At 41.6% G+C, this 12,187-nt stretch overlaps 1 non-coding gene across 1 annotated transcript; it reads right to left on the bottom strand.

Moving 5' to 3' along the window:
• Positions 1 to 10,793: 10,793 nt before the first annotated feature.
• LOC120256802 lies at positions 10,794 to 10,900 on the bottom strand. The gene has a single exon (XR_005535417.1). It is a non-coding gene; the product is annotated as a small nucleolar RNA R71 (small nucleolar RNA).
• Between the last annotated feature and the right edge of the window lie 1,287 nt (positions 10,901 to 12,187).

The following is a 12,187-nucleotide window of genomic DNA, read 5'->3' as shown; positions in this document are numbered from 1 at the left end:
CACATCATCTCTATAAGGAACTTTAAATTTCTTGCTCAAATCCTTGTTGTTCCTCGGAGAGTGTGTCAAGTATCCCTCCTAATTGAGTCTCAAGGCTTTTATAGGAGGCTTCATGACATCTTAGTGTGGTCTCAATATTTTGGATGTAGACATCGGATGCTTCAATAAAGTTGGCTAATACTCTTTGCAATTGAAGTGCATCCTCTCCAAGTATCTCACCCTTTTGACATTCCTCTTGAGGTGCTTCCCAATATTGTCCATCACTATTCCATAAGAAGTTTGGGTAGCTTTTTTCAATTGGATGATTTGTGTTGCAACAAGGAATACTCTGTTGTTGTGAAGCAATAATTCTATCAACTTGTTGACTCGGAGCTTAAACACGAGAATAGAGAGCAATAAGAGGATCAATCATCATTTAAACTCCTTGGAAGAAAAAGTAAGACATAACAAGAGAAACAAATGAGAATGATGGAAGAATAAGAAAGTGTGAAATAGAATGAATGAGAAATACCTAAAATAGCAAAGTGCAAAGTATCTCTAAAAGCCTACTCCCCAGCAACGGCGCAAAAAACTTTACAACGATCGAATATTCATGTCAACCGCAAGTGCACGTGTGTCAGAGTAAAAAATCACAGGTGAGTGGGTATCGTATTCAGAGGGAATAGTGAATAGAAAGACAATGATTGCTATTTAACTATGATGAGAATAAATCGAGGGTATGATGAATGAGATTTATATAAAAAAAGATAAAAGAAATAAGAATAAGAGGCACAATAAAATTGAGAGATACGGTTATCGATATAAATGGGGTACCCGGATATTGCTCGGCCTAGGACAATCATTTCAAGTGCAGAACCAACTATTATGCTTCCTAATTAATGTATTAATGAGTCGTAGAAATCCTTCAATACACGGTCCCAAATCTAATGTTAACCGTGACTAACTCTATACCATGTCCGGGAGGAGAAATTGAACAATCTCAACACCTGGCACTCGGATAGAATCGCATGGAGCTATAGGGATTCCAAGTGATAAACCCTCTTCCTAGATATAGACCTAAACCTTTGGTTTAGGTGAGAGGTCCCTAGTCACAATTAAGCCGTAGGTGCTAAAATCACTTCAATTCTTCACTCCGTTGCCTCTGCAACTAAGCCACAGCGGAAGGTCATCCCTTAGCCCATTCACTCTACTATGACAGCAAAGAACTCAAGGAAATGAAGGTAGGATAAATCAAATCAGAGGGGAAAGGGGATGCTCCACAACATCTCGACTCACCCTCTCAACCCTCTCCAATCTAGATTTGTCTAACTCTTGTGGTGTGTCACCCACTCACATGGGTTACCAAGGTGGACTATCAACCCTAGTGTCACTCTAAGGGAGAATTCAAGCAATCAAGCATTCAAGATTGGAACTCAAATAAAACATCAATTAATCAAAGCATAATAGAAGCTTTAATGAAACAAATACATCTTAGGGTTCACAAATCCAAGTACCCACTAGGGGGTTTAGCTCTTCATGGAGCTAGTTACGATCAACAATGAAATCGAATGTAAAAACAAGTAATCCATATAAAACCCCTCTCAGTAGTCATGCTGATAGTATTGTGGAGTGTCCTCGTCTTCTTCAAAGGTCCATTTGTCTGGCCTAGGGCACACCTCACCGGATCGGTGCCGATGAAAGCTCCCCTAATAACCTTTTTCCAAGTGGCGCGCGATGTCAAAGCCGTAGAACCACTCCAAAACCCTTGCCAATACATCTCAAAACCCTAGTCGCTATCCTCTTGAAAGTTGGGGAAATATGGGGAAACAAATTCTGAAATCAGGGCTAAAATTAACCTTAAATACGGCTGGAATCAGGCATCCACATGCCCCTGTGGATTCTCCACACGGGCCTGTGGAAATTCCTGACGGGCGTGGATAATGTGCTGTGGATTCTCTTAACTTCACTTTTTTGGCCGCATGTGAACAAAACCTTCTATAGTAACATCCTGAAACACTCCCAAATCCATGTTTTTATCTAGGTAATGTAAACGGGCACATATTTACGTCGTAGATCGCCTTGCTTCTTCAATAAATGGCTTCATTGGTGAAGATTTTGCTATCAATGCACAAGCCGTGATACTCGAATGTTACTGTCTTTGTGCCCCTCCAAATCATTGTGCTAACTTGAATACAAGGAGGTTGGCACACATTCTTGCATCTTGAACCTGACTTATAACTTCATGTTTGAACCTTCTCAATATTTCCTCCAAATAGTGCATTCATGACGTGCATTGGCTTCTTTCTTTAACATTCGGCTTCACAACCCTATACGCATGAAAGTAACATAAATGCACACATACTAGCGCTATAACCTGATAAAAGTAATGCTCATCATAAGGAAAGAATACTTTGGATTCTTATCACACAAGCACTTATCAATCACCCCATGGCTATCATTGAAGATGTCTTAGTCAAGGTGGACCGATTTATTTTCTTGGTGGATTTTGTTATTTTTGCTATGGTTGACAAGGCTGAGGATCCCTTGATGCTTGGGCGTTTATTTTGGCCACTTCATAAGCATTAATTGGTGTTAAGGATGGTCAAATAGTTTTAAGAGTGATTGATAAAAAAGTGGTGTTCAAGTTGAAAGATGTTGTGTGCCACTCTATGGATGGTGATGATACGTGTTACGCTTTAGATATTATTGATGATTGTGTTTTGGATTTTGTGCAGGACGCATGGATGAAGGATGACTTGTCTGAATTACTAAATGATGAAGAACCACCTGATGGAGTCATGGAGGAGCCCCACCCTTAATACCACATCGAAGAGTCTGAGGGGGAGCTTAAGTTAGTGAAGCATATGGTCCCTCACACCAATAAGTGGTGGAAACATTTCACCACCAATAAGAAGAGCATTAGCCCACCCACCTCCCCTCGGGCTTGCATGTATCTTTGGGTTTTAAGTGAGGAGTAAGTTTGCTTGATTGGTATATTAATCCCCTATTCATGTTTTCATGGTGCAAGAAATTTTTGGGGAAATCAATTTTATGATCGCCCGTGAGCGCTTCAAGGTAAGTTAAGATAGTGACATTAAACAAGCGCTTCTTGATTTTCTTTGTTTATGCTCTATGTTGGGTGTTTGTTGTTGTCAGACTCATGTTTTTCCTTACTTTTGTGGCTCATTGTGAGCTTAAATATGCCTAAACTTCAATTCCAAAGCTATATTTTCAAGCTAGTGGATGTTCTCGAGTGTATGTGTTCTGCTTTACAGCTCCTCTATTTTTTCAATCAAGCACGGTAATGCTTGTGGCCATGCATTTTCCAGGAGCTGTAGAAATTTTGTTTTTGGGAATAACCACAGCCATCCTCTCACCCATGCTGGTGACAATGCTTGCATAAGCAAGGTCCAGCTGCCCCTTGTAGGCTCTTGCTTGATTTTCTGGGTTTTCTGAAATTTTCATGTAAAATACACAGCCCAAAGCACAGTCTCAAGAATGACAATGCTCCTCTAGTATTCTAGTGGTTTAAGGTCATCACGGTCATAAGCATATGACCGTAGTCTTTGGGTGCACTCAAGTGAGACTGTTCCCTTTCATGTTTTCTTCTTTTTATTCCAAGCTGCCAGCATGCCTCGCTATTTTTCTTTCTCTTCCCAAGTGTCCCACTTTAGTTCATTATTGGATCACATGTTCTTGTAGAGTTCTTGAGTATTTTCCCATGCAGTTTTCTATCACCCCTTTCTTTATCTTCTTTGAGTAGAAGGTATGCGAGCCTCATCGTTTTTAGGCCTTATTCTACATTTTTAACTTCAATAAACTCTGCATTTCATTCTATTCATGCTATAGATGTTATAAGATGCTCAAATCATGTTGCTAGGCTAGAAACAATACCTTTATGCCTTAGTACTCATTTTGAAAGATGGCTGAGCACAGGCGTGCTTCACAAGAAGCACGTCTATGCTTCCCTATGACCTAGGCTATTTCTAGGCAAGCACGCTCATGCTTTGATCTATTAGCATGAGTGTGCTTAGTTGCTAGCATAGGTATGTGATAAGTACTTGTGTGTTAAGAATGTGAAGTGTTCTTTCTTTACGATGAGCATTACTTTTATCAGGTTTAAGCGCTAATACATGTGTATTTGTGTTCTTTTGTGCATTTAGGGTTGTAAAGATGAGTATTAAGAAAATAAGCCAAAAGTAGTTCATGAACACACTATTTGATGGAATCTTGGAAGGAACAAATGCAAATACACAAGTGGGGCTCTAAGATACGTGAATGTGTGCCAAGCTCCTGTAGTCAAGTCATTACAATGAGTTAGAGGGCACGAAGGTAGTCACATTTGCGTATCCCGACTTGTGCATTGATAGCAAGATCTTCACCAATATGGACTTTGATTGAAAAAGAGTTGCAATCTATGGCATAAACGTGTGCCCGTTTATGTTGCCTCGATGAAAAGTGTGGAATTGGGAGTGTTTTGGTAAAATACTGTAGCAGTTACTATTCATAGCCCGCCAAAAATCAGGTTTGTAGAAATTCCGCACGCCCATGTGGAAATTCCATAGGCCCGTGTAAAAAATCCGTAGGAGCGTGTGGATGCCCGATTGCAGCACTATTTAAGCCGCGATTCATCCCGATTTTGAGAGGAATCTTTAACCCTTCTCTCTAACTTTTCTCCATCTTTTGTGCGGCCATCGGCTAGGTGATAAGTGTCTAAATGTACGTATTTGAGTGTATGTATTTGTTACCTCTAGCATGTATTTTCATTAGAATTGATGCCCGTTTTGTGCTTAATCGTGTGTTATTTGTTTTACAGGGCACGGGAACACCATGGATGACACGAGGATATGATTCGCGTGAAAAAGAGAAGAAAAACCGGTGCGATGATCTGTAGGGGGTATTCAACGTAGTAAAAGTCATGTAGTGGAAGTCTTGTAACTATCGGCACTTTGTAGGGGAAAGTCACTGTAGCTGTCACTGTCGCATCTAGAAAGTTTCAAGTCAGGATTTGGATCATGGCATACAGCCTCAATGCGGCCCGGTATAGAGCCCGGGATGATCACTGTAGCTATAATAGAAGATATTTACTTGATGGAGTTTGCCTACCCCCAAATAGTGTCAATGTTGAGCTCGATAGCGAGTGGTATGGCAGTCAGGATGGAGGCCATAGAGAGTGGTATAGCACTCAGGATGGAGGCCATAGGGAGTGGTATAGCACTTGGTATAACACTCAGGATGGGGGCTATAGGGAGTGGTATAGCACTCGGGATGGAGGCCATCAAGGGGATATGATGAGTGGTATATAGAGGGATTTTTGGAGAAAGATTGGGGACTTTTTGGGCTGGACTTCTTGGAGACTCTAGGGCAGACTTTTGAAGGGTTTTTGGCAGCCATCACTTGGAGGAAGGAGAGAAATGAAGACACCATTATTTGGGAGAGTTTGGCTTGAAGCTTGGGAAGATCAAGGGCTTGAACTTAAAGGGAAGCCTCATCATCAAAGGAGGAGAAGCATTCGGCATCTCTAGGGGCTAGAAGATGCATCATTCGGCAGTATTCTCTCTCCTCTTCATCATTCGGACTAGGGAGTGTCATTTATGCATTTACTTCTTGCTTTTTGTTGTGTTTGAGGTACTTATTTGTATGATGGCACACTAGACCCCCAAGGCCGCCGGATGTAGGGTGAACCTTGGGGGTTCATCTTGTATTTTGGATGCTACATTTATATTTGATATGCATTGGTGTGATTTATGATTTGGCTCATTGTGTTTCATTCCTAGAACTATTATGTGGAGAAATCCTTAGTTCTTGTTTGAGTTGTACATGTAGAGCGTGACCTACTCGCGTGTACTAGATCGATTAATGAGCTAATAGGGGTATTTGTTGACCAACATGCCGAGAAATTGGGTGTAGGAAGCCCCTCCGAACCATGAGGATAAACTTAGGTTAAGTGTGTCCTCGTTGCGTGATCTCCATTCACTTAATGCAATCGTAGGAATATGAGTAAGTAGAGATCCTTGTCATCATTTGTATGGGATTAGGGTTTAGCACGCGAGAAATTGGGGTTGAACTATTGTTGAGGTCCGTCGAGTCTAAATCACCCGTGCCATGTATTTTTCATGCATCCTTATATCTTGATGACCCCTCTTGGGAATCCTCATCCCTAGGCCTATTCTTATCATCATTGCTCTTGTGATTTTCTTGCTTGACTTGGAGTTGTTACACTTGTGTTTTATTTACAATCTTGCTTGTATTACATTAGTATACCATGCTTGAATTGTAAGGTTAGAAAATAAGTGATGGAGGAGTAATAGGAGCTCCTTAACCCCGTGGAATACGATCCTTGTTCTTTTGCTCAAGGTATTACTTGGCGACCCCGTACACTTGCGGGCAATCAATCACTAGGGTTATAAGAGGCTTTGGCAAGTCTTTGGCGTATTTCTACTGATTTCACACCGCACTTCTCTTGGAAGAAGGTTGTTGGGGGACCTTTCATTGGCAATGATCCGGCGAGGTGTGCCCTAAGCCGGACAAGGGACCTTTGGAGAAGAAGAAGCTACTCCACAAGACCATCAACATGAATACCGAGGGGTTTTTCCTATAGATTACTTGTTTTTACTTTCAATTTCATTATTTATTGTATCTTGCTCGATGGAGATCTAAACCCCCTAGTGGGTACTTAGATTTTGTAAACCCTAGGATGTTAATGTTTCTTTGACCTTTTATTATGCCTTCCTTAATTGATGTTTTTAATTGAGTTTCAATCTTGAATGCTTGTTGAATGATTTCTCCGTTAGAGTGACACTAGGGTTGAGAGTTGATGAGTGCTTGTGTGATAAGAATACGAAGTGTTCTTTTCTTATGATGAGCATTACTTTTCTCGGGTTTTAACTCTAATATGTGTGCATTTATGTTACATTCATGCATATAGGGTTGTGAAACTGAAGGTTAGAGAAAGAAGTCAATGTAGATCGTAAATGCACCATTTGGAGGAAATCTTGAGAAGGTTCAAACGCGAAGACATAAGTCGGGTTCGAAATGCGGGAATGTGTGCCAACCTCCTCGTATTGAAGTTAGCACAATGATTTGGAGGGGCACAAGGGCAGTCACATTCATGCATTCTGGCTTGTGCATGTATAGCAAGATCTCCACCAACATGTTCGTTATTGAAGAAGCAAAGCGATCTACGACGTAAACATGTGTCCGTTTACGTCACCCCGATGAAAGCATAGATTCGGAAGTGTTTCGGGCCGGTATCATAGTAGGGCACTATAGCAACACTGTAGGAAAACACTGTTGATTTCATTGATTGTAATTAGCTCTCCATGGAGAGCAAAACCCCTTAGTTGGTGCTTGGGTATTTGTGAACCCTGTATTCGTTTCATTAAACCTCTTTATTATGCTTTCAATTAATTGATGTTTTATTTGAGTTCCAATCTTGAATGCTTGATTGTATGAATACTTCGTTAGGGTGACACTATGGTTGAGAGTTCTTGTTGGTAACCCTTGTGAGTGAGTGACAAGGTCCCCTTGCGTATATCCCGCAAGTCCACGGGTTTGTCAAAGTAATAATCCCGGGTAAACGGGGTCGAATCCACAGGGAGTAGGGAGTGAAAATACTTAATTTGGTTCTTAGCTATGTGGAAGATCAATAGTGATTAGTGTGAAATTGATTCAATTCTCAACAACAAAAGCAACAAGTAAGAGAGCAAGAATAAAGAAGAGGGCAAGGCAATCGATAAAGATGGGGGTACTCGGATGATGCTTCACCTAGGATAATCGTTTCAAGTGCAAGAACTCTCTATTATACTTCCTAATCAATGCCATGGTGAGTCGTGGAAATCCTTACATACATAGTCCCAAATCTAAGGTCAACTATGCCTAACTCTATACATGTCCCGGAGGAGAAATCGAACAATCTCAACACCTGCACTTTTGCATAGAGTTGCAATGAGCTCTAAGGATTCCAAGTGATAAATCTCTTCCTAAAAAGTAGACCTAACCCTTTGGTCGAGCGGAAGGTCCCTAGCCACAATTAAGCCCTAGATACTAAGATCCTCTCAGCGCTTCACTCCATTGCACGCAACTAGGCCCCAGCTGGAGGTTCATCCCTTAGACCACTCACTCTATTATGGCGCAAAGAACTCAAGGAGCGGAGGTAGATTCTATCACGCCCAGGAGAAAGGGGCAGCTCTGTGCCTCTTGACTCACCCTCTCAACCCTCTCCAACCTAGGGTTTTGTCTAACGCTCGTGGTGTGTCACTCACTCACAAGGTTACCAACAAGAACTCTCAACCCTAGTGTCACTCTAGGGGAAATGTTCATACCATTAAACATTCAAGGTTGGAACTCACAATAAACATCAATTTATTGAAAGCATAATAAAGAAGTTCAATGAAATGAATACATCCTAGGGTTCACAATCATCCAAGCAACCACTAGGGGTTTAGCTCTCCATGGAGCATAGTACAATCAAAGAAATTGAATGTAAAAGCAATGAATCACTAAAGAAGCCTCCTCGATGATCGTGTCGATGGTCTTGTGGAGAGTTCTCTAGTCGTCGTCCAAGGATTCCTTCGTCCGGTATAGGATACGCCTCGATCGAAGCTCCCCTACCAACCTTCTTCCTAATGGAATCACGATGTTGGAGCCGTAGAACTTCTCCAAAACCTTGGCCAATACCCCTCGAAACCCTAGCCGAAGCTTTCTCACAAGTTGGGGAAAAGATGGAGAAAAGAATACCAAAATCGGGGCTGAATCGGCTTTAAATAGGGCTGGAATCGGGCAACTCCACGGGCGTGGACGGTACACGCGCCCGTGCGAGTCCCACAGGGCGTGGATAATTTCCACACGCCCTGTGTGGATTCTCATGTCTCCCGATTTCTTGGCCGGTGTGAGCGAGTCTTTGCTACAATAATTGCTACAATGTTGCTCGTAGTGCTCGCTACGGGTCTTCGACTGAATAACTTCCCAATTCCATACTTTCATCGAGGTAGCATAAGCGGGCACCACGTTCACATCGTGAATCACTTGCTTCTTTAATGTTATATATTTTTGGTGGGGTTCTTGTTCTTGTATGCATAAGGCGGAATGCTCGAGTGTGCTGCCTTTGTGCCCCTCCAAATGGATGTACTCACTCGAATGCGAGGAGGTTGGCACACACTCTAGCATCTAACACCTGTCCTATGTCTTCGCGTTTGAACCTTAGTAAGATCTCCTCCAAAATAGGTGCATTATGATCCACATTGGCTCATTTCCTTCATACTCGGCCTCACAACCCTACCTGCATAAAAGTAACATAAAAACACACATATTAATGTAAAAAACTGAGAAAAGTAATGCTCAACATAAGGAATGAACGCTTCGCATTCATATCGCACAAGCACTTATCAGTGAGTGACACACCACGAGAGTTAGACAAAACTAGATTAGAGAGGGTTGAGAGGGTGAGTCGAGAGGTAGCGGAGCGTCCCCTTTTTCCTCTGGTGTGATTTATTCTACCTCCATTTCCTCAAGTTCTTTGAGGTCATAGTAGAGTGAATGGGCTAAATGATGACCTTCCGCTGGGACTTAGTTACGAGTGCAACGAAGTGAAGCATTGAAGTGATTTTAGCACCTAGGGCTTAATTGTGGCTAGGGACCTTCCACCTGGACCAAAGGTTTAGGTCTATATCTGGAGAAAGGATTTATCACTTGGAGTCCCTAGAACTCATTACAATTCTATAGGAGTGCGAGGTTGAGAGGTTGTTCAATTTCTCCTCCGGGACATGTATAGAGTTAAGCATGGTTGACCTTAGATTTGGAACCATGTATTTAAGGTTCTCCATGACTCATTATTGCATCAATTAGAAACTATAATAGAGGGTTCTTGCACTTGAAACGATTGTCCTAGGTGGAACAATATCTAGGTACCCCATTTATATCAATTGCCTTAGCTTCTCCTTTACTTGTCCTCTCTTCCTCATTCTTTTATTCTTGTTATTTCACATTTTGTCACACATATTACTATTCATCTTTTACTTAGTTAAGAAATAATTTAAGTGCTTTTATTCCCTACTTCCTTTGGATATGATTCCCCACTCATCTGGGATTTCATTACTTCGACAAACCAGTGTACTTGCAGGGCATACACAAGGGCCGTTGTTAAGTTTTTGGCGCCGTTACCGGGGAGTAGGCGTTTAGAGATACTTTGCACTTTATTTTCTTAGCTATTCATTCATTCATTATATTTCACATCTTCTTATTCTATCATCGTTCTGATATTTTTTTCTCTCTTTTTGGTGCAGCGCCAGGTTATAACCCAAGGGAACCCCTCAATATTGATTGAAGGAAATCCCGAGCTTGAACATACACTTAGAAGAAAAAGGGTAAGAACCTGTCCAAGAATCATCTAATCTAGCTGTTTGGAAGTAGAAGAATCAGAAAACATAGCATAACAGAATAAGCAACAACGGACATTATCTGATTATGCCAGACCTTCAGTATTGGGGACACAATCCAGTATTGTGCGTCCCCCGATTACAGCTCAGAACTTCGAGCTAAAGCCGGCATTCATCCACATGTTGCTGCAATCCTCACAATTGAATGGTTTGTCCGATGGGGATCCAAACAGTCATATAGAGAACTTTTTTGAGGTGTGTGATATGCTTAAGATAAACAAGGTAACGAATGATGCCATCAAGTTGAGAGCCTTCCCATTTTCCTTAAAGAGAAGAGTGAAGCAGTGGCTACACTCATTACCTAGAGCATCGATTACAACAAGGGAGAAGATGGTAGAAGCTTTTCTGGTCCATTATTTCCCTCCTAAAAAATCTGTAAAGCTTAGGAATGAGAACTCGTCCTTTGTACAGTCGGAATTGGAGTCTCTATTTAAGACGTGGGAAAGGTTCAAGGAGCTCCCAAGAAAGTGCTCGCAACACGGATTCCCGGAGTTGATGATTGTTCAGACCTTTTATAACGGGTTGAATCTAAGTACAAGGTAACTCTTGGATGCGGCAGCAAGAGGTACCTTAGGTAGCAAGACCCCTGGTGAGCCCCGTCAAATAATTGAAGAAATGGGATTAAATAGCTACCAATTGAATCCTAGGGAGAAGAAAAAGGTGTCAGGGCTCCATGAGATAGATGCAGTAACTTCATTGGCGGCTAACAAGTCCGTATATGCGTGTAAACCTCAAGTGCACGGGTGTCGAAGTAATAATCCCAGATGAGTGGGTATCGTATCCACAGAGAGTAGGGAATAAAGACACTTGAGTTGTTTTTAACTAATGTGGAAGATGAATAGTGATAAGTGTGATAAAATATGAAAAAACGAAAATAAAAATAACAAGATAGAAGGCACAAGTAAAGGAGAAGGTAAGGCAATCGATAAAAATGGGATACCCGGATATTGATCCGCCTAGGACAATCATTTCAAGTGCAAGAACCGTCTATTATACTTCCTAATTAATGCAATAATGAGTCATGGAAATCCTTAATTACATGATCCCAAATCTAAGGTCAACCATGGCTAACTCTATACATGTCCCGAAGGAAAGATTGAATAACCTCTCAACCTCGCACTCGCATAGAATTGTAATAAGCTCTAGGGATTCCAAGTGATAAACCCTATTCCTATGTATAAACCAAACCCTTTTGTCGAGGTGAAAGATCCCTAGCTACAATTGAGCCCTAGATACTAAAATCACTTCAACGCTTCACTCCGTTGCACTCGTCACTAAGCCCTAGCGGAAGGTCATCCCTTAGCCCATTCACTCTACTATGGCCACAAAAAACCCTTGGAATGTGGAGGTAGGATAGATCACACCGAAGAGGAAAGGGGACACTCCGCTACCTCTCGACTCACCCTCTCAACCCTCTCTAATCTAGCTTTGTCTAGCTCTCATGGTGTGTCACTTACTCACAAGAGTTGCCAAGAAGAACTCTCAACCCTAGTATCACTCTAGGGGAGCATTCATACAATCAAGTCTCCAAGATTGAAACTCACAATAAACATCAATTAATTGAAAGCATAATAAAGAGGTTCAATGAAACGAATACAACCTAGGGTTCACAAATATCCAAATACCCACTAAGGGTTTAGCTCTCAATGGTGCTAGATATAATCAATGAAACCGAATGTAAAAACAAAGCATCCATAGAAAACCCCTCGTTAGTTATGGCGATGGTCTTATGGGGAGTCCTCTACTCGTCGCAAGGGTCCCTTTGTCCGGCC

Source organism: Dioscorea cayenensis, unplaced genomic scaffold (assembly GCF_009730915.1).
Source record: "Dioscorea cayenensis subsp. rotundata cultivar TDr96_F1 unplaced genomic scaffold, TDr96_F1_v2_PseudoChromosome.rev07_lg8_w22 25.fasta BLBR01001651.1, whole genome shotgun sequence".
Lineage (NCBI taxonomy): Eukaryota > Viridiplantae > Streptophyta > Magnoliopsida > Dioscoreales > Dioscoreaceae > Dioscorea > Dioscorea cayenensis.
Note: the sequence above shows the minus strand (reverse complement) of the source record. Positions and strands in the feature narration are given on the sequence as shown.